Below are 22,658 nucleotides of genomic sequence, written 5' to 3'. Positions count from 1 at the left end.
CCTGCTATAAATTCTCTTAAATTTGCAGTTGAGCTTTGATATGATTCAAGAGTGGATAAGGAACAATCCTAAGGCCTCCATTTGCATTGCTGAAGGAGTAAACCAGTTCAAATATATTGCAAACTTTCAAGACTATCATGGATTGCCAGAGTTCAGAAATGTAGGCTAACTAATTAATTTGTGACTATATATGATCACAATGATTTGGAACATGTTTTAGCTAGGAAACTAAATTAAAATTGATATTTTATCAATTATCATCATATCATATAATATTAATATATGGATTTCCGTAGTTTTAAGCAGGCTATGGAAAATTTCATGTCAGAAGTGAGAGGTGGGAGAGTGAGATTTGATCCTTACCGTATATTGATGAGTGGAGGGGCCACAAGAGCACATGAGGTAATAATGTTTTGTTTGGCTGATGCTGGAGATGCTTTTCTGGTTCCTAGCCCTTATTATCTAGCGCATGTGTCCTCTCTTTCATCACGCCTGTTTTCATTCAATGAATCACACTATTTCACACCCATCAAAATGTTAAAAGTGGACACAAATTAAAGCAACCACAAAGAGTAATAACTATTTTGTCTTCATTAAAAGGGTATATACCTGGCAGTGGCTTCATTGAAGTGGTGCTCAGAATTGTAAATTATTCAACAAAATTTTAGTTTTTGACCATATTAAACCTTATTAATCGCGTGGATGAAAATAGTGAATCAACTAATCAAGCCAAAGTTCTGCCATGAATCCTTAACTATAGTACCTGATGTTTGGCTATTATCAACTTTGTTCCAAGCTACTCGCCCTCACTGACAACTTGAGTTGAAAGAATGTTACTGTTGCGCCTAGCAGGATCACAAGTTTCATTAGTGGTTATGCTTGATATGCCCTCTCTTTCATTAGCGGTTATGCTTGATATGCCCACCTTTCATAGCATATGTAATAATTAATACCATAATTTATGATAAAATGATGATATAAAATTATCATGTACATTAAACTCTTTAAATAATTTGTTTCGAAGCTTAGTTTGAAGCAATATTCTTTAGCTAAAAATTAGATTAGACAAAAAGAGTAAAAATTTTAATTACAAAACAGCTAGCAAACTTTGTAACCAAAATAACTTAAATACACACTTCAACATGCAAAAATTGCTTATATACCACATAAAAACACAAACTCAATAAGAACTAGAGTGATATTAAAATAGTCCCATATAAAAGTTACTTTGTCTTCAAACTAAATGATGACCATCATATATCCAAATTCATTCACAGTGTATAAATGGTTAAAATAATTAGTTAAAAAAATGCCATCGTGAGACATTGGCTGTTATCAAACAAGGATTCACCAAATTCATGAACATGAAGGCTAGGCAGTGATTATAATCATCACCATTGAGGACTTTCCATGCAACAACCTGCTCATAGGACACTGGTTGATTCATACTAGATACACATACAGTAGAAACTCTTTAAATTAATACTCGGTAAATTAATAAACTCTCTAAAATAATAAATTTGTCCGGTCCTGACTTGGGTCAATGTAAAAAATTGAAAAGCTCGATAAAATAATAAGATGATAATTTTTCATGAGATCCCTTTATAATTTTCGGTCCCAAGAAAATCATAAATTAATAATTCATAGAAACTGAAAAAAATATATTACACTCTATTGAAATATGATTCAATAGTTGCTTAAGACATGGATGATTTTCCAATAGTAATTTATATATGTCAAACTTGCTTAAGAATACATTGAACATATTTGTTCCTCTTGTTTACATTTACTATACTTCAAAAGTCATTATTGATTTCCAATGCATATGAACATAGTAGTTACTAATTTACATTGAGTCCCAAGGTTCGTTGCAACATAATTCTAAGAGGCATAGACTAATTTGCCTTTTTGTTTGGTATGTACAGTATAATTACTTAAAAACTCTTTAAATTAATAGTTATTAATTTATCGATAAATTAATAACTCTCTAAATTAATAAATTTCTCCGATCCTGACATTATTAATTTATAGAGTTTTAACTGTATTCCTGTAGGGAGAGATGCAAAACCCTGAAATAAAACAGAAAACTAGAAAAATGTCAAATAATATAAACAAAATATCCATTAGATTAAAAGTAAAGAAAATGGTATTAGATTAAAAGTCTAGCAAGTAATGAATGCAAAACATTTAGTAGGTAATGCCACTCTGGGGTGTCAAAGTGAGAATTGATGGTGATTTCTTGAAAACACACACACGATTAGCAAGACAAAAACCACAGTATATCAAAATTCCTAACATTTGAGAGCTTATATATTTAACAACTATTGCATAAATAAAAATTAAGGAGAAGAAATGTTCTAAATGCATTACCTTGTGCAACCTCTGTTTTTTACCTTGTGCATCCAAGAACTCCTTAATTCTTTCTTCCTTTTGTTGCCATAATTGTTCAAGTACTGGTGCTATAGTTGCAAGCTGTTCTTTGATAGTTCCAGAAGTATTCTCAGTCTGTGAAAGAATAAAAAATATGCATAGGAAATTAGTTTGCCACTTTACTAACAATATAAGACATAGTCAAGTAGTTACTAACAATTCCAGCCAAGCTCTTTTCTCCAAGTGTTGATAGAAGAGTGGAAAGCTCAAGCTTAGCATCAGACAAAGCTTAAAGTAGCTGCGCCCTTGACTTGGCAGCCTGCTCAACCTTTCTCTTGTACACTTCCAAGCACTCATGCTCCAACTGAAGAAGCATCTTGTCTCGTTGCTCTCACCAACCTCATCCCATATTTCCTAAAGCGAATAAAGAAAATGTAATTAATTTATCCCATTATTCTGTAGAGCATTTGCATCTTAAGTGACACAGATGAAAAGCTGAATTAACTTAGTTACCTAAAGCTTTTTTAACAAGGAACCACATGTGTTTTCTCCAAGAAGAGGATTTTGTGCTTTGGTCACTGCCATTGAAGTCCCAGCAACACCTAACCTGCATTTCAAAATATAAAAATGACTTGAAAATTCTTTCTGCTTCCACCAAACGCATAGAGAAACATTTCTTCTCTTCTACAAAGATCAAGAAAGTAGAAGACATTTCCTATAAGACAATGCAAATGCAATTAAAGCATAATTAAATGCAAAGCCGTAATGCATCGTGGGTAAATGTTGAATTCCGGTAACCCAAAATTACCCATCCCAACAGCTAAACTAACGTAACAAATTCAAATAAGGATCTTTGAATAGAGAAGCCAAAAAAAATTCTTAATATTAATAACAATAATAATTAATTGATTATTGTTAAAAAGTAAAAAGTTTTTTAATTGCATATATAGAGAAGTCGAATTTTGTTCATTACATATGACATGATCATAATCCAATGCAGGGTAAGCTAATTAAGCTAACAATCACAACAGAATGAAATGAGTCGACAAAATAGAAGCTACAATAGCCCAATGATCAGCAACAAGTAGCAAGAAAATGCGATTATCGAGAGAAAAAAATGGAAATGTTCACGGTCAAGCTTAAGAAAAGAATGAAGCTTGAAAACAATAGACGAAAGAAAGATACGAACGAAGCGTGAATAATTACTTAACCTAAAAAAAAGCAGAGAATAGGAAACTCCATACATGGGCAAAGGCAAAGGTCGCGGTCAGGGATAGGGTTGTCATCACAAATCCAACACGTCTCTCTCAAACAACGAGGAAAAACCCTAACAACGACGATTGGAACTTCGGTGCGAAAGAAGGAAGAGAAATGGAACCTCTGATTGGACGCATATGACCCATTTTGCCACAACGGCGGAGACGAAGACCTTTTTCTAAGATGAAGGGGGTTACGCAACTAGGGATGAAGGGGGTTACACAGCTAGGGTTCTAAGATGAAGGTTTTTGGAGATAAAAAACAATTTAAAAAATACAATCAAAGACGGTGTTGTGTTAACAAACGACGTTATATTGAATGAGTGTATGGGTATACGACGACGTTGTTTACAACAACATAGTCGTTTAATGAGTCACGTCAAATACCACTATGGTCTTTGCCAAGAACGATGTCATTCATTTCATGGTATTTACAAAAATACCACCGCGTGTATTCTACAACGGTCCCTGAATAACCGATGTCGTCTTCTAGTCAAAGAATGTTGCTTTTCTAGTAGTGGATGTTGTAATTTGTAATCCAATTTGGCTACTAATTTATCTTTTAATTTGGTTTATTTCGTACCTTCTCCATTTCTCTTATTTTTATTTTCTCTATTCTTCGTGACCTATGTGCCTTTATCCATCAAATCTCCATTCTTTGGTGTAGAAGGGATTTGCAGTTTAGATTCATTTTTCAACGAAAAAGTCATTCGGTTGGATAGAATATAAGAAAATAAAGTCTGACTTAGTTTAAATTGAATTGAATACATTGTCAAATTTAATTAAAAGTAATTTAAATTGACTCGAAAAATTCAAAATTTTCATTTTATTAATGTTATGTAAAATACTATATGTTAACACATTAACACCCAAATAACAAAATTTAACCTATTTTTTTTTTTTGCCTTTAATTAGTTATATTGATTATTTTTCTTCAAATAGCTAGTTACTTTATGTACCCAAAAAAAGAACTAGTTGCTATTATAAAATATGTTTTTTACATCGGTTATTTATGACTTTCTACATCGGTTTTTAACCGATGTTAAAAGTATTATCGTTAACATCGATTTTTTAAAACCGATGTTAATGTAAAATTGATCACATTAGTTATTTAAATAACTGATGTTATATAATAAGAATTATACAAAAAAAATGTATGAATGTTGACAGTTCACATTGGTTTTTGTACAAAATTGATAGTACAAAAATCGATGTTAGCGTCCAAATGTTAACATCGGTTCTGTTAAAAAATCGATGTTAACAAAAAAATGTTAACATCGGTTTTTAACAAAAATGGATGTTAACGTATAAGTTAACATCGGTTTTTTAACAAAACCGATGTTAACGTTTTGGATATTAACATTGGTTTTTTAAGAAAACCAATGTTAATATAGACAAACAACATCGGTTTTTTGACTTATACGTTAACATTGTTTTTTCGTAAAAAACGATGTTGTTTGCTATATTAACATCGATTTTCTTAAAAAATCGATGTTGTTATTAAGATTTTTTAAAATACACTTTCTGTTTTTACAAAAAACCCAAAATTTAACACACAACACAACATATATCATTTGATACAGTTTTTAGCAGAAAGCTAGCTAGTAAACTATCAATTGTAAAACATTCATTGATGACTATGAATAAATAATTTATTAATAACTATCAATAAAGAATATTATTCAATGTTAAAATGAAACATCAATTGTAAAAAATGTAAAGCAAGCTAGTAAACTAACTGTAACCTAAAATTGCATAGTTCCCTAACATCCTAAGTTTGATTTCTAAGTTTCAGATAATACTGTGCCTACTGGATGCGAAACGCCTTGAATCTCTCTGCTTCCAATGGTCTAACATCATTAAAATACTGCATGATCAAATAAAGCATAAGTTAATAATGTAATACCAATGATAAGAAAATCAACTTTGTTTGAAATAAACAATTACTGTTTCCCAATTACTCCTGAAACTTCCTAAGATTATAGTGGACATCCAGTACATCACGTAATAGCCACACTCAGTGCTTCCTTTTTGTCTATTACACTACATACATAATGAAATTTAGATATTAAACGTTAACTACAATTAGTGTACACACATAAAATATATATAAGTAGAAGTTTTCTTTAAATCACCTTAACAACAATCCAGCTAGCACCAGCCTTGGATTTAGGTTATGGAGTATCATCAAGTCCTTTCAAAGCACTGTTGAATACAAGGAACAATAAAATATTGATGTTGCTGAGTAATGGTAATGCAAATGTATTGAAAAACAACATTGACCTGTTAATTATTCCTTTAAGGTAGTTGTTTGGCCTGTTATGCAAGGAACAAAACCAGACAATAAGATTTTCCTTAGGCAAAATGACCACCATTTGCCAGTGTGCACTGCAGTGGATACAAATATGGGTTATTGTAGTATTATACGTTATTTAAATTTAATTGTTCAATTTTACTTACCCATTCAGGTAGGCTTCTAGGTAGACATCGCATTTTGAATTCCGCATCCAGTTTTTCATGTAACTTTCTTATTCAAATTGCAATTGCTTAGATCTCTGGATGGACTGTGGCTCGAGGAATCCATACACATCAGAATTCCCTGCTCGCATACTTGTCTCAGTCAGATGCCTATTGTTGTTAACACAAAGTTAATTATGTATGAATTTAAAACAATAACTTAAGTAATTAACAATAATCTAAATTGACTTACAGAATCCACAATTGTATAACAGTGCTGAGACATTGACCATCGTGTGCAATTTCAGACAGATCTTCGTGCTTTATGTACAACGGGAAGTCTTGATTAAACACCCCGAACACGGTAGCATCCCACATTATTTGGAAAGGCTTCAAAAAAAGCTGTGGGATGGTTAATGTCATCAAATACAGGGGATCATCGACCTCATGATTCAGCCTATATGCAGGTTTTGCGAGTCCCATAGCTCCCTGTTTATCCTACAAAGTGAATTAACATTAGTCAATTACAGTGAACAATTGAATTGAAAAAAGAAGCATTTACTGAAAGCAAAATACCTATTCTAATAAATGCTTCACCAGATGTGTCGGCCAAGCAAGGAAGGTGTTAAGTGTCTATCCCACTAAGTTAACCTTGTCAGTGGGTACAGGAATGGGAGCAGCTGCATCTTTAACCTCCTCAACACCGACCTTCACTTGATCATGCAACAAAGGGATGTTGTGAACGGTTATGGATCCCTCATAAACTCTTCCTAGGGCAACCAGGCGGGGAGGATTTTCTTCAATGTACAACCCGCATTTGTCTGACTCACCCGTGTCTGGATCGTTCCCTGAGGGATCAACACAACTCTCCTTTGTGCTAACACGAGCATCTAAGGGACCAACCTCAGGCTCTGTAGGCAGCGCAAGTCCCTGTGCTTGCATCTATGATTGAAACTGAGACTGCATCTGGCTGAAGGATGCCATCAACTGCCGAGTCACTTTTTCTGTGACCGACTCCTCTAGTTGGTCCCTGATTTGTTGAGTCAACTACTCTAGTTCTATGGGAGCCATAGGGGAAGAAGTGTGGGAGGTTTGTGGAGCCGATCCAAAGTATTGCTTGATGGTCACACTGACTCCAGCAACACGCACATGACCAGGGTGTTCTGGTCGTTCAATGGCAGCAGTCAGGACATCTTGACGTCCATGGGGGACAAAGGAACCCTGTAACGCTTGCTCCTCCAATGAATCATGTACAGAACACATTTATTTGTTTAGTCAATCACAGAATAAACATATATAATTACAATTGTTAATTGAAAGTGACTTACAATCTTCTCAGTAATTTTCTTTGTTGCGTCAAACGTCATCTGGTAAGAATATTGCAGGAATCATAGACATCATCAAATATTTGTTTAAAAAAATAGACTTCATGCTTTGAGAAAAGAAAAATAACTCAATCAAACATATAAGCAAATATTCACAATAGCAATTAACCAAGACAAACAAATAAGATTTTGTTAGTCATCATATAAACAAGTTAATTAAAAGGAAAGTTTCAAACAACTTAATTTAAAAGAGAATGGTTTTGATGTTACCTTTTTCATGATTTAAGTGCCTAGATATTCAAAGATGGAAGTCAGACTTTTGCTTTTTGCTTAATCTTCTTGAGAGATGTTCTCATCGCTCTTGTAGTTCTTGGATAGAAGGTTGATCTCCTTCTCCGAACCATCGGATGAGTCATTGTCATCCCATGCAATATATGCCTTCTTGGATCTTCTTTCTTCATGACTTTTCTTCTCATTCTTTTCAGGCCATTGCTCGTTTGAGGGGCAATTTTCTTTGATGTGACCAAGTTGGTTGCACTTGTAGCATCTAAGAATTGGAGAATCTTCTTGGAATCTTTTTCCATGGTTGAAATTTTGATGCCTCTCGATTCTTCTCTTTTTGACAAATTTGTGAAACTTCTTCACAGAGAGTGAGAAGTCTTCTTCATCTTCTGATTCTTCATCTTCATTTTCCTCTTGCATTGATGAGGAGACTTTTAGTGCTATGATTCGTTTCCTCTTGTCGGTTTCTTCATTTTCATTTAGTCGTTGGAGTTCCATCTCATATTCCTGTAATTTGCCAAAAAGTGTGGCAAGAGACATAGAAGAAAGATCTTTACTTTCTGAAATGGCAATTACCTTGGACTGTCATTCCCTACTTAAGCATCTCAAAACTTTATTAATTAAATCTTCATTAGGAAATGTTTTTCCTAAGGAGGCAAAGTGATTAACTATGTGTGTGAATCTTTTCTGCATGCTTTGGATGTTCTCATTAGTGTTCATCCTAAAGAGTTCATATTCATGGGTCAATGTATTAATCCTAGATCTCTTAACATCAGTGGTGCCTTCATGTGTGAGTTGTAGTGTATCCCACATCTCCTTTGCATTTAGAAAGTTTGAAATTCTAAAATATTCATCTATTCCTAGGGCAGAAGTAATAATGTTTTTGGCTTTAAGATTATATTGAACTCTTCTTCTATCTTCTTCAGACCATTTATCTCTAGGTTTTTCTGTTGTTGTGCTTGTGCTTGCATCTACTATGGTGGGTACATAAGGTCCTATTTCTATTGCTTCCCAAATGTTTAAATCTATGGCTTCAATAAAGATTTGCATTCGGGTTTTCCAATAATGGTAACCCTCACCATTAAAGATAGGTGGCCTATGGATGGAGTTTCCTTTGGGAAACAGAGAATTTGAGGAGGCCATAAATCTTAAAGTTGTAAAACTTTTCTCAAGAAACCAGGCTCTGATACCACTTGTTGGATCGAGTGGCCTCGGAATAATTAAGAAAGGGGGTTGAATTAATTATGAACGTGTCTCGACTAATTAAAAATTTATCCTTCTTAATGTTACTAGATTCAATTAGGCTTTACTACTAAGTTATGAGAAAGTAAAGAACAAAAACAATAACTTAGACAAAAGTAAAGCGTAAATAAAAAGTGCACAGCGGAAATTAAAGAGTGTAGGGAAGAAGAAAACAAACACAAGATTTATACTGGTTCGGCAACAACCCGTGCCTACATTCAGTCCCCAAGCAACCACCGGTTCTTGAGATTTCCAATAACCTTGTAAAATCCTTTACAAGAAAAGATCCACAAGGGATGTACCCTCCCTTGTTCTCTTTGAACAACCAAGTGGATGTACCCTCCACTTGAACTGATCCACAAGAGATGTACCCTCTATTGTTCTCAGTATTACAACCCAAGTAGATGTACCCTTTACTTATACCACAAAGGATGTACCCTCCAATCTGTTAAGACAAAGAATTCTTAGGCGGTTAGTCCCTTGAATCTTTGTAAGGGGAAACAAAAGATATCTCAGGCGGTTAGTCCTTTGAAATCTTTTGTTTAAAGGGAAGAGGAAGAATCAAAAGAATTCTCAAGTGGTTAATCCTTTGAATCTTTTGGCTAGAGGGAGAAGGAAGAATCAAAAGAATTCTCAAGCGGCTAGTCCTTTGAATCTTTTGGCAAGAGGGAGAAGGAAGAAAAGATAGCACACTTTTGTTTTCTGCAGAATTTCCACTTGCAGAAAAACAAAGTTTTGAAAGCTTTTTGGCAAAGAAAAAGCAATGGGCAATGGTTAGAGAAAGATTGTGAAAAAGGATTGTTTGGAAGAATATATTATATGTATTGAACATGTGCCAAAGTCATGCTTTTATAGACTCTTCATGTCTGGTCAAAGAAACCATTGGAAGAGTTATGACTTTTGAGAAAACCATGTTAAGAGTTATAACTCTTAACTTTTTCTTTAAAATTATTCACTGGTAATCGATTACCACAATGGTGTAATCGATTACACAATGTATTTTATGAAAATTTGTGACTCTTCACAATTGGATTTGAATTCCAACGTTCAGATTCACTTGTAATCGATTACTAATATAGTGTAATTGATTACACTATTTGAAAATCATTTTGGAACGTTATAAATCATTTGAAAACATTTTGAAAACCAAATTGGTCACTGGTAATCGATTACTGATAACTGGTAATCGATTACCAGAGAGTAATCACTCTGGTAACTTAGAAACTTTGAGAAAATTCTTTTGTAAAACAAAACTATGTTATTTGGTTTTTGAAAAATTCTTTTAATACTTATCCTTTATGAAGTCTTGACTTGTTACTATTTGATTTCTTCTCTTGAATCTTGAATATTGGATTGGATTCTTGATGCTTGATCTTGAAGTCTTGAATCAATCTTGAATCAATCACTTGGGCTTTTTGCATCATCAAAATTGCTTGGTTCATCATCATGAAGCTTGCTTCTACAGTCACGATTACAATGTATTATAATAACTGAATTTTAACTTGAAAACAATTAACATGACAAAGTACAAACCTCCCACGAGGGGTCTCTGCGGGTCAGACAAAACTGGGCTCATTTCTCCTTGCTAATGTCGTATTTTTCGCAAACAGTGTCATCGACACTCTCCTTGTCGGCCGCAAGTGTCCATTTCCTAGTCAAGTAAGATTTAAACTGTCTTCACCACTCCCCGACAGTCTGAAGTATTTTCTTCTTTGTCCTACCGTCAAATGCTCCAAGGATATCAAATTCAGCCTGACAAATAATAAATTAGGTTTTATTGTTAGTAAATTATAAATTTTGGCTAATAAAGAAAATGAAAGATGAAAACTAAAATACCTGAATATTCTCCCATATCAAATCCTTCTGAGTAGCAACAAATTGCTTCCAACTTTCGTATGTGACATCAACCTTATCACGAGCGACGATCCTCAAATATGTTCTTAATTTCTTCTTGTGGGGACCATTGGCCTTCCTGGTCGAAGGATCAATGTGGACCACCGATCTGTCTGCCCCAGGTTCTCTAGTTGCCAATGATCTTAGCCGTGTGGCTTTTCTTGTCTGCTTCAAGGTAGACGGTGACTGTGATGCTGCTTTAGTAGGAGGAGGAGGAGAAAAAGTAGGAGGAGGAGAAGGAGAGCTAGGTGGAGTAGCCATCGGCCTGTAAAGAAACAAACTTTAGTTAATTAACATTATCAAAAAACTAAATCAGTTATGTAAATCAATATACTTAAATGAAATACATAATAAGAAAATTACATTAGACGATGTTAATTAATTCTCCTTCATCATATCATTACGATTAGCATGAACGTCGTCAGCTTCTTCTTCTCCAACGATGTTAAGAGTCATTTTTGTGGACAAAGGACTAACATAAGTATGAATGTATGAATCATCATCTTCTACATTAACACAAATTGTTTTCCCATGTAGAACCACGGACCATCTTTCATCACAAGGGTTTTGAACATAAAATACCTGTTTAGCTTGTTCTGCCATGATGAAAGGGTCATTCTGGTAAGCTAGTTTGTTTAGGTCTACCAACGTAAATCCTACATCATCGGTTCGCACACCGGTGTTGCTGTCAACCTATTTACATTTGAAAACACAAACAGTAAATTTGACATAGTTAAGCTCCCAAATTTCATCAATAAACCCAAAGTAAGGGATGGAAGCTACACCGGGATTGTCATCATGTACACTTGCAAAGTGTTGAGATTCAGCCCTTAGGGTGACCCCGTTGTTTTGCATTGTACTTTTCTCGTCTTGTGCTTTTGTATAAAAGGTATACTTGTTTATGTCGTATCCTTGCCAAGTTATAACATTTCTTTTAGGTCCATCTGCTAGCTTTCTTAATGTTTCAAAAGCATTTTCATCAACAAAGATTGTTCTTTAAACCAATCAAAGAAAATCTTGTTATGCTTTTTCAAGACCCAGTTCTTTGACATTTTTGGATTACTTTGTTTGACTAAACCTTCATGATGAAGTATGTATGTCAAAACTTCATTATTGTTATTCAACACATACAAGTGAGCTTGTAACAAATCTTCTAGACTTGGAGTGATAACATGCAGTCCTCTTAAACCCTTACCGCCCACTCTGTCATCATGACGAGACTTAGGAAGCCCAACAGGTTTATCCTTTTCAATGTACTCTGAACAAAATTCAATTGCTTCTTCTGCAATGTACCTTTCAACAATAGATGCTTCCGGATGATGTAGATTCTTGGTATACCCTTTTAAGATCTTCATGTATCGCTCAACCGGGTACATCCACTGCAAATAAACAGGACCACAACATTTGATTTCTCTGACCAGATGAACAATTAAGTGAACCATGATGTCAAAGAAAGCAAGAGGAAAATACATCTCCAAATGGCACAGTATAATTGTAGCGTCGTTTTCCAGGTCATCAAACTTGACAGGATCAAGGACTTTGCTACATATGGCATTGAAGAAAAAGCATAGGCGAGTTATGGCTAACCTGACTTTGTTAGGCAAAATGTCTTGTATGGCCACGACTAACAATTCTTGCATCAACATGTGACAATCGTGAGACTTTAACCAGCTTAAGCTCCTTCAACTGCACAAGGCTCTTAATATTTGAAGAGTATCCTTGCGGGACTTTGACCCAGCGCAGACACTGACAAAAATTGATCTTCTCTTTTTTCGACAAAGTATGACAAGCTGGAGGCAAGTATATTTTTTTCCCATCAGACCTTGGATGCAACTGCAATCGTATGCCCAACTCAGCTAGATCTTGACGGGTATTCAAACCATCTTTCGTCTTGCCTTGAATGTTAAGGAGCGTCCCAATGACACTATCACGTCCATTTTTCTCCACATGCATAACATCAATACAATGTCTAATATCTAGATCAGACCAGTACGGAAGATCAAAGAAAATTGACCTCTTCTTCCATATGCAAGTCTTACTTTTTTCCTTCTTCTGGGTCTTTCCAAATACAGTATTCACGTGTTGAACCCGCTGGAAGACCTGCTCACCAGTCAACGGTATCGACATAGTTTCGTGCTCTTGACTTCCATTAAATGCTTTTTTCAATCGCCTGTAAGGGTGATGAGGTTTTAGAAAATGCCGATGCCTAGTGTACACAGTTTTTCTACCATGTTTCAGTTGTATGTAGCTTGTGTCTTCTTCACAGATGGGGCATGCATGATGACCCTTAACATTGTAACCGCTCAGATTCCCATATGCTGGAAATTTATTAATGGTACAAAAAAGCATTGCACACATTTGAAAAGTCTCATTTCGAAACCCATCAAACACTAAGACCCCCTCGTCCCACAACTTTGTCAGGTCTTCAATCAACGGACTTAGATAAACATCAATGTCATTTCCTGGCTGTCTTGGGTCCAATATCATCATAGAAAACATCATGTATTTTTGCTTCATGCACAATCAAGGAGGCAAATTGTAAATTACTAGTAGAACTAGCCATGAACTGTGTTGAGTGCTTAAATTGCCATATGGATTCATTCCATCACTGGCTAGTCCAAGCCCAAGATTTCTGTGAATGTATGTATACATGATTTTGATGATGTCAAAGAAGAATCTAACAAGGATGCTTCAAATGATAAGCATTTGCTTCAAGAATAATTCAAGATTGCTTCAACAAACAAAGCCTTGTTTCAAGATTCACTAAAGACCAAGCCTTGCCTTAAAACAAAGTGTTTTCAAGACATGCAAGGCTCTGGTAATCGATTACCAGGAAGTGTAATCGATTACTAGAAGATAGGGTTGAGAAATATCTATTGAAAAAAGTTTTGAATTTGAATTTTCAACATGTAATCGATTACCATATGTCTGTAATCGATTACCAGCAACGGAACTTTGGAAATTCAAATTCAAAAGTCATAACCCTTCAAATTATAACTGTGTAATCGATTACACAAACATTGTAATCGATTACCAGTGGAGAGTTTTTAGAAAATCTGCCAACAATCACATCTTTTTATTGGATTTGTGAATGGCCATCAAAGGCCTATAAATAGGTGACTTGGGCACGAATTAAAGAAAGAATTTTGCTGGTCCAAAATGTCTTATCCTCTCAAAAGAAAATGAGAGAGATTCCAAGAGAACTTCATTGTCAAATGCTCTCTCAAGAACTCTTGGGCAAACACTTGCAAATTCATTAAGAGTTCATCCATGGATCTTCATTGTAATATTCTTCTCTTGAAGAGAGAATTCTTCTTCCATTCTTCTTACTCAATGAGATTGATTAAGGGATCGAGGGTCTCTTGATTTGTAAGGATTCCTGAACACAAGGGATGGATTGTCCCTGTGTGGTTCAGAAGTTGTAAAGGATTTTACAAAGATAGTGGAAATCTCAAGTGGGTTGCTTGAGTACTGGACGTAGGCACGGGAAGTGGCCGAACCAGTATAAAACTATGTTTGCATTCTCTCTTCCCTTATCTCATTTATTTTGTTGCAATCAATTATGTCTTGCATGTTTAAAGAACATTATCAAATTGATTTTTGTTGCTTCTTCTGCATTCTAAGTCTATCCCTCTTATGTTATTGAGGCCATAAGGTCTAAAACTTTCTTGCCTCTTTGCCAAAATTCGGATACAAACAATCAATCTTCTTTCACTAGGAGCAATCAGCCGAATGACGGGCCATTCCATCAGAGTTTCTCCCATTTGCATGCCAGGTAAGGTCTTTTGCGTCATATGCATTAGCAAGAAGACGCTTAAACCTTGGAATGATTGGAAGATACCACAACACCTTCGCTGGGGGGGCCCTTCTTTGAGTTTTCGTCAGTACTACAGTCGTCATCATCCTTCACTTTATACCGTGATACCCTACACCTAGGGCATTTGGACATTTCTTCAAATTCATGTCTATATAATATGCAATCACTCGGGCAAGCATGAATCTTCTGATACTCCATACCCATCGGACACAGTATCTTCTTGGCCTGATAGTAACTTTTAGGCAACGTGTTTTCCTCTGGCAGCATATCATGCACTACTTGAAGCAGTGAACTAAAGCTTTTGTCGCTCCACCCATATCTAGCCTCCGCATTAACCAGACTTAACACCACCGACAACAACGTTAAGGAATTCTTGCACCCCGGATACAAAGGCTTCTTTGAATCACTTTGCAATGTATCATACATAGAGGCATGTGCTTGCTGAAAAGACTCTTGTCCAAGGTCACGAATCATATCCTCCAAGTGATCTCCCATTTCTACATCAAACGGTTCGGATTGGGACTCACTTTGTATGTCTGTCAATTCTCTATGCCATATCCACATGGTGTAATTCTTCTTAATTCCATCACATAATAGATGCTCCCGTATGTCGTCTAGTATTTGTCGTCTTCCATTCAAACAATTGATGCAAGGATAATAATATTTTTCGTCCTCATCCAGTCGACTTCTTTCGGAGGCATATTGCAAGAACTGTTCGACGCCTTCCTCATACGCATGGCTTAATCGGCTTTCATTCATCCAACTTCGATCCATCTAAATAATAACTGATTCAGACTTCGAAAGTCATTCAATGCATGATATCTCACTTTTTCATTTAAGGTTTGGCCCTATCCCATTCAGGAAGACACATTTTTATGGTACAATCATGCGTCAAGGTTAATATTATTTTGTTAAATTTGATGAAATTTTGGCAGCATTTTGCATTGGTCTCCAAGTACACGATATGAAATCGGTGACATTAATTCGCCGATAATCAAGTATGAACTCAAAGAACAACTAGAAATGCATTGTACCATAATTTCATCAAATTAAACAAAATAATGTTAACCTTAACACATGAATGTATCATAAAAATGTGAGTCTCCCCAAACTATCCAAACAGACAATTCAAGATTCAATACAATGATTAATGCAAACTTTCCGTAAGAATCATTGTATTCAATCTCAAACGGAAATCTAAGGTTCACTCATTATGAGAACAAAAGTTAAATCTAATGCAAACCACATTAATGACATACAAATTAACACAACACAACAGATCGGGAAGAACCTAACCAAACAAGAAAGTAATGGCTGCGGAGTTAGGGCAACAGACGGTGGAGCTATCCACCCTCATCACACGTGGTGCTAACGGTAAGTCCTCCGATTTGTTAGAGCCGCTAACATATCAGCGGACTTATCGTTAGCAGCGCATGTGACGAGGGTGGATAGGTCCACCATCTGTTGCCCTAACTCGACAGCCATTGCTTTCTTGTTTGGTTAGGTTCTTCTGGATCTGTTGTCTTGTCTTATATCTCAAAAGAGAAACTAGCTAACTAACCAAAAGCAACGGTTGATAATATATATATACATACATACAAGTCCGTCCGTACGTACCAGGAATTGCTATAATGAAAGACCTTCCAAAGCAACACGAATTACCAGTAGCAAATGATAACCTGGCAAAATGTCAACAAAAATTTAATGATTTATCTCACAAATTGCCAAGTAGTTAGTTATTTACCAAGTACATTACATGTAGCAGCTTCTATTTCTATTCTTTGGTAATTTACTCTCCTTGCCAATTTTCCTACTATTTACTAAACTTAATATTTGTTTGTTTATTCCTTCTTAATCTACTATTTGTTCATCGGCCAGTCTACTCAGTAAGTAACCCATTATTTCATTCATTGTCCCCTAACTAACTACCTAACGAACCTATCAAACAGGCTCTTAAGTTGCAGCCCCAGGGGCATTTGCACCCGTGATGCATTTCTCAATTCTCATGGTTAAAGAGCAAGGAATTCAGATTATACAATCAGATTTTTAGGAGCATTCAATGAACAATGTTCAGGTGTAAATTCCTAAATTATGCTATGGAGCTACTTACCACCACTTCACACAATAAGAAATACAATTCAATATTGAGCACACTAGAAATGAAATTATTATGCTCCATAGCACTGAGTATTCATCATAAGCCATTTTCCAACACACACAAGTACAATTAAGTGACTGCTTATTCTAGAGACTAGGTTTGTACTTTTAAAAATGATTGAAACAAATTCACCTCACTGTCCACTGCAACACCCAATATCTCTGTATTTAGTCCCTCAAACTCTGCATAAAAGTCCCTAAAAGCAGTGATTTATGTACATAAGTAATATTAGGTTAAAAAAGAGTAACTTAGCATCCACAACCATCTCAATCAGAGTATGGTTACAAAAATACTAACTAACCTGCTTCAAAATGCATTGTTGTGTTTCCAACTAATGGAAGTTCACTCTTTTAAAACAAACAAAAAAACAATAAATAAATTACTTTAGAGGTTGTCAGAGGAAAATTACGCTCTATACACTTGACTTTTCAGCGTCATCAAGGAAGTAAATATATAATCAAATTATTGTTTGTCAACAACTTTTTTTTATTAGTCAAATAAAAAACTCATTAAAGGGATATCCTACCCACAAAGCAACAAGAGCGGAAACAGAAAATAGAAAACAACATATACCTTGGGCAATGGACATGTCTTAAAATGCTTTCCAGGGACAATGTAGTAATTTAATTACTTTGAAGGACTAAGTTCATGATGCTGGCCAAATGTTGTTATTAAGTAAAAACAAACAATACCAATCATATTCTGTTTACTAGGGCTATAATTATAACATCCAAGACCAAACAACATACATCAATCATTGTTTACTTCATAATGCTGGTTTTTCAATTAAACAGAGCAAAAATTTGAATTCACCAAAAATAGAACCCCAAATGTAGAATTAGTATTGTCAGAAGCTAGGTTGGTATTCGGGTGCTGATCGGTGCTGAGATTCTGAACAGTATGGGTGGGATTTGGGTGTCAAGATGAGTTTCTACTTCTAGAGTTCTAGATGCATACTACTACACTAGGAGTCACGAACAAACCAACACTGCTCAATATTATACTTCAAATCAAAAGATCACCTGACTGTTTATAACATGTCAAAAATATACCTAAAGAAAAAAGGTACAGTACTACTGCTTCCTAGCTTATAGCTCGCATGTACTTTTCTTTTAATAGGTAAGAATCAAATACAATACTAAAGAATTTATAATATTTATACATCTTATTCAACCAATTGAGTTAAATTTGCTTATATTATGGATATACTTTTAATTTAACATTATTTGGATTTTTTCTTTCTTTTAAGGATGATTTTCCTTTTCTTTCTTACAGTTCCTTTCCTTACTTGGAAGCTATACATGCTAGTATGGATGTGCTATATATATTGTATCTTGCCAAAACTATAAAAGAAAAGAAGAAAACAAAAGCACTTCCAAGTTAGAGAGACCCACACACATGTCATATCCCACGTGGGGCGTATTGCTGCACATGGCCATGAGATATTCTTGTCTAAATCACAAGGTTGATGAACTTTCTCTAGTTTTCTTAGCTTATTAAGTCAGTCAGAGAAGCTCATCACCCCTCCCACACTGAGTGAGTCGTTTCACTCATCAAGCTTCAAGCTGCTTAGGTTGTCACCCTATATATGTACACTGACATGCTTTTCTATGGTACCACAAACCAACTAGACTTGTCATCTCTCAACATCACCTTTTTTTTTTCTCTTCAGCCAATAAGAATTTCCCAGTTTGACCACTCAATTTCCAGTAACAGTCAACTATGACTTGATTAATGAGAGGTAATAAAAGTAATTTTTTTTATAGGGGAAACAAAGGTACATTTTCTTGCCAAAGTCAAGAACTAATTCCTTTAAGGATTTAACCTCTTCAAACAAATATTTATTCATATACGTTGGGCAGAAACAGAAAATACCAAACACCATATACCTTGGGCAATGGACATGTCTTAAAATGCTTTCCAAGGACAATGTAGTAATTTAATCTCATAACATGTCTTAAAATAGCAAACACCATATACCTTGGGCAAAGGCATTTCTAGCTCATATGAAGGCAAAGTGAGAAAGATGTGCAAAAACAGTTGGCATGCAAATTTAAATTGAACAATTACATGTTTAGTACACAGCTGAAATATAAGGACAATTTCAACAAGCCTACCACAGAAATTGGAGATGATTAAATTCCCTCTACTCTCCTTTTTGTGTCTCTCTAACTGATCATAGAATAAAATAGGAATTAATCAAATGACAGTGCTGAGAAGAATAACAAACCAGTTTCACATTGAAAGGGATATTAAGGGAAACCCATGCTTTAGTACCCACATAGCATAAGCCAGCATCCAAATTTGAGGCAAACCAAAATATACGTATTAATCAAATGTAAGTTGGTACTAGCTAAGACAATTTTTTTACTTAATTACCATAACATTCTACGTATAGTTAAATATTTCCTAAATAACTTCATAGTTCTTATCAATTACTTGTGAAAGTACTGCTTATTCCTAAGCAGCAGATCATTCAGAAAGTTATAAGATTAGAATAATTAAGGTTATTTTTTCCTCTCAATCCCATCATGTACTGGAAAACAAAAGACCAACAGAGAACAAACATAGCTTTTAATAATATTTATAATAATGACTAATAATTGTGTCAATCACCAACTCTCCTTAAATATTAAGTTGTTAGGTGAAGGTTCACACATGTCATTATTATATCTACAAGACTACAACACAACCCCTAATGTTGAAAGGATGGGCAAACACAGGCCCACCCAAATTTGTGATGAGATTCAATTTTTATTTTGAAGCATGAGGGCGGCAAGGATTAAACTCATGACAACTTAGTCATACAAGCTTTAATACCATGTTAATCACCAACTTTTCTAAAAGCTTAAGCTATTAGGTGGGTTTTGTGAATGATAATGACCTTATTACATCTCCGGAAAAGTGAAAAGGGAACAAGAAAAAAGGGATACCGAATGGTTGTGTATGTGCCGAATACTAGCACTAGGCTTACAAAGTTTCACACAATGCTTATTTGCTTCCAGTATAAGCACATAAAGCTCCTCCTGAAATATATAAGAAGCCATGGCATTCTTTTAGAAAAGTGGCAAGCAAAAAAGAGGGAAGCAATATGTTGATTTAAAAGTTAAAAAATCAAAGCAACATGGGGATTTAGCATTTTTATTTTATGTTGATTTCACAGAGCATGAACAAGGAGAAAAAACTAAGCTTCAAACATGTTTATGTCATAGTATACCAAATTCATTAAATATTTCCATCCCCAATGATGGGCAGGTGCAAGCTTTTGGCCAAGTAGATACCTTAAAGAGCAAGAGGGGGAGAAGAATCTATCCCTAATTGAATGAAAATGGCAATTTCCTTCTCTTAACCTATTATCTGAGCAGACTGAGCTTCATCCTAGTTAACTAGAAAGGGGATAGATAGGAATGGGGTGGGGTCAGATTAATAAATGATCCTAAGGAAAACTAAAAATTATATGATCATTGAGTAGAGATGAGAGAATGCATATTTACATTTTGATCACAGATCATAAAATATCCTGCTCTTTAATTTTTCCTAAATTTTTTTGTTTCACCTTGTCTGTTACTATGTACAAGTAGAGTGAATAAACCAGAACACAATGCTTATATCTATAATTAAGAAAATTTGGATTGTACAAGAAGAGGCTTCATTCCAACATAGACTACAAAAAAATGTACACAATATGTGGGAAATTGAAATTCTAGAAACCAAAAACATGTATTTTGGGTTACAATATATACAACAAAAAGTCAACAATCATTCTTTTCTTTTCAACTTTTTCTATATACGTGCACACAAGGAGTGATAGAAAGCAAGAGTAAGATATAGAACAAAAAGATAAAGAAAAGGTGCAACATACAGATTAAAGCAGTTGAGCACATATAAAACCAAAACACCCTGTATATTTGTATTTAGCCATGTATTTTTTTCTATGCTATGTTAGACACCACAAAAGAATAAATTATAAAACTTCATAGTGGGAAATTATGTTTGCTCACCCACCTGTCCCTAATACTGTGAATGAGAAGAACCAAGGAAAGGCGTCAACAGAACTATGGAACCACCAGAAAGAATAGCTGCCAATGAAACCAAGGAAAGGCGTCAATGTGATGAAGAGAGATAAAAAGAAAGAATAGTATTGTAGAAAACTGTTGTATGAATAATATTTAAAAGGTTTAACCAAAACAAGAGAGAGAGAGAGAGATAGAGATGAAGGGAAAATATGTAAATAGTAGATACTAGATATCAGGCATTGGATATGATTCTTTTTTCTTAAAACCTTGTTGGGTGAGGTTCCCTGACATTAATTTACTAGATATTCCAAAATTTTGTTATATCTATCTTGTTTTAGTAGTATATGTTTAAAAGTGAACTCTTCGAAGAAACAAAACTAATACTATGCAGCTAGATTTGTCTGAAGTCTATTTTGAAACTTAGATCATAGTTGTTTAGCTTTACAAATTAATTGGGACAATAAATAGTCGTACACCATGTTTGATTGATATCTTGTGTTTTCTTGGAGATATATGTAAAACAACTTCCTTAGATGCATAATCAGACAACATAAAGAAACTGTCAATTATATTCAAAAATTTGTTTAGTAGAATAATTATATTTTCACAAATCATCACACTAAGTCTTCTACTTTATTGTCACCTCACCCCATATATCTTATGACTGTGACAAAGTAACATATGCTTCAATTATATTTTTCCTAATAAAATTCTAATTAATTAGTTACTATTAGTTCATGCCAAGAGAAGGAAGCATCAAACTTGGATCCCAAGATAAGCATTACTTCAGAAAGCACGTTCTGAATTATTTATTTCTCGTTTTAGAATAAAAGGAAAACATAATTGTACCTTATAGACTTAGGTGGAACATTTGATATTAAGAGTTTATCAATATCACTCACTACCAATTCCTTTTTTAGGAAAAATAATGTCCTACTTGATACGTTCACTGGTATAAGTACAAGGAGTGCCGCAACTGTGATTGGAACAAAAATCTTTAAGCTGAAAATAAGATAAAAATTAGTCAGAATGCTAATAACACAACAAAATAATTTCAACATTAACATTAAGTTGAAAAAAGAGACACGTCTTTCTCTTAATTTTCATGATCTAAAAGTCATGCCACGCAAAGTTCAAATCACACGATGGTATAAAATATGAATATATGATAGACAGAAAAGGTGCATCCCTCACATGTAACACAAAAAAGTTAACAGAAAATAGAAATAGAGAGATGGTAAAAGGAGAAGTGGAAAACGTAGCAACATGGACTACACCCCATAAGGTGAAGCTTCCATGGAATGACTTTAACAAAAGCTAGCAAAACCAAAAAGAAAGTTGAAAACCACATGGCATAACTCGAGAATCTCTTTGATAATCAAACACATAGAATAGAATAGAATAGAAATACAACCACAGAATGCTTAAAATTTTAAGAATTAGAACAATTTTTCAACCATGGCGGCCCTGCAACAATGCAACACACCGATTATACGACAAACAAAACCACAATTCCCAGAAACACAACCGCAAGATAATTCTCTCCCTTTTTTTTCAAATGATTAAATTAATTATGAAAAAAAATAGACAATGCGACTAAAGTTAAAATCTTTATGCTTCAGAGAGAAGTGAGAACAAAGAGCACGTACACGGAAGCACAGAGTTACAATGAAGACATCAAGCTTTCCTCGAACCCAACAGCGACAATGGCAGCAAGGCTGGCAGTGAGATCAGTGACACTCAGGTTACCACAAGACTGGCACGTACCTCAGGTCACCACGAGTTCCCTAATCCTTGCAGCAGAAACCAAAAAAGGTTCTTGGGTTAACCACCAGTTCCCAA

General features: G+C 34.8%; 2 long non-coding RNA genes across 4 annotated transcripts; both read right to left on the bottom strand.

Annotated features, from left to right (window-relative positions):
- Positions 1-5,289: 5,289 nt before the first annotated feature.
- Positions 5,290-7,655, bottom strand: LOC106799352 (uncharacterized). 3 transcript variants are annotated; one of them, XR_001389039.3, is made up of 7 exons: positions 6,660-7,655; positions 6,337-6,581; positions 6,087-6,254; positions 5,910-6,014; positions 5,762-5,831; positions 5,574-5,669; positions 5,290-5,493 (listed from the first exon to the last, which is right to left on the bottom strand). It is a non-coding gene; the product is annotated as an uncharacterized lncRNA (long non-coding RNA). The 3 variants fall into 3 exon arrangements; XR_005892292.1 differs by having other exon boundaries at positions 6,087-6,225; XR_005892293.1 differs by lacking the exon at positions 5,574-5,669 and having other exon boundaries at positions 6,660-7,652.
- A 2,681-nt stretch (positions 7,656-10,336) lies between these two features.
- Positions 10,337-21,001, bottom strand: LOC121175146 (uncharacterized). Its single transcript, XR_005892291.1, has 6 exons — positions 20,806-21,001; positions 19,734-19,826; positions 16,260-16,321; positions 10,769-11,090; positions 10,466-10,684; positions 10,337-10,391 (listed from the first exon to the last, which is right to left on the bottom strand). It is a non-coding gene; the product is annotated as an uncharacterized lncRNA (long non-coding RNA).
- Positions 21,002-22,658: the final 1,657 nt, after the last annotated feature.

This window comes from Glycine max, chromosome 7, assembly GCF_000004515.6.
Source record: "Glycine max cultivar Williams 82 chromosome 7, Glycine_max_v4.0, whole genome shotgun sequence".
Classification (NCBI taxonomy): domain Eukaryota; kingdom Viridiplantae; phylum Streptophyta; class Magnoliopsida; order Fabales; family Fabaceae; genus Glycine; species Glycine max.
Note: the sequence above shows the minus strand (reverse complement) of the source record. Positions and strands in the feature narration are given on the sequence as shown.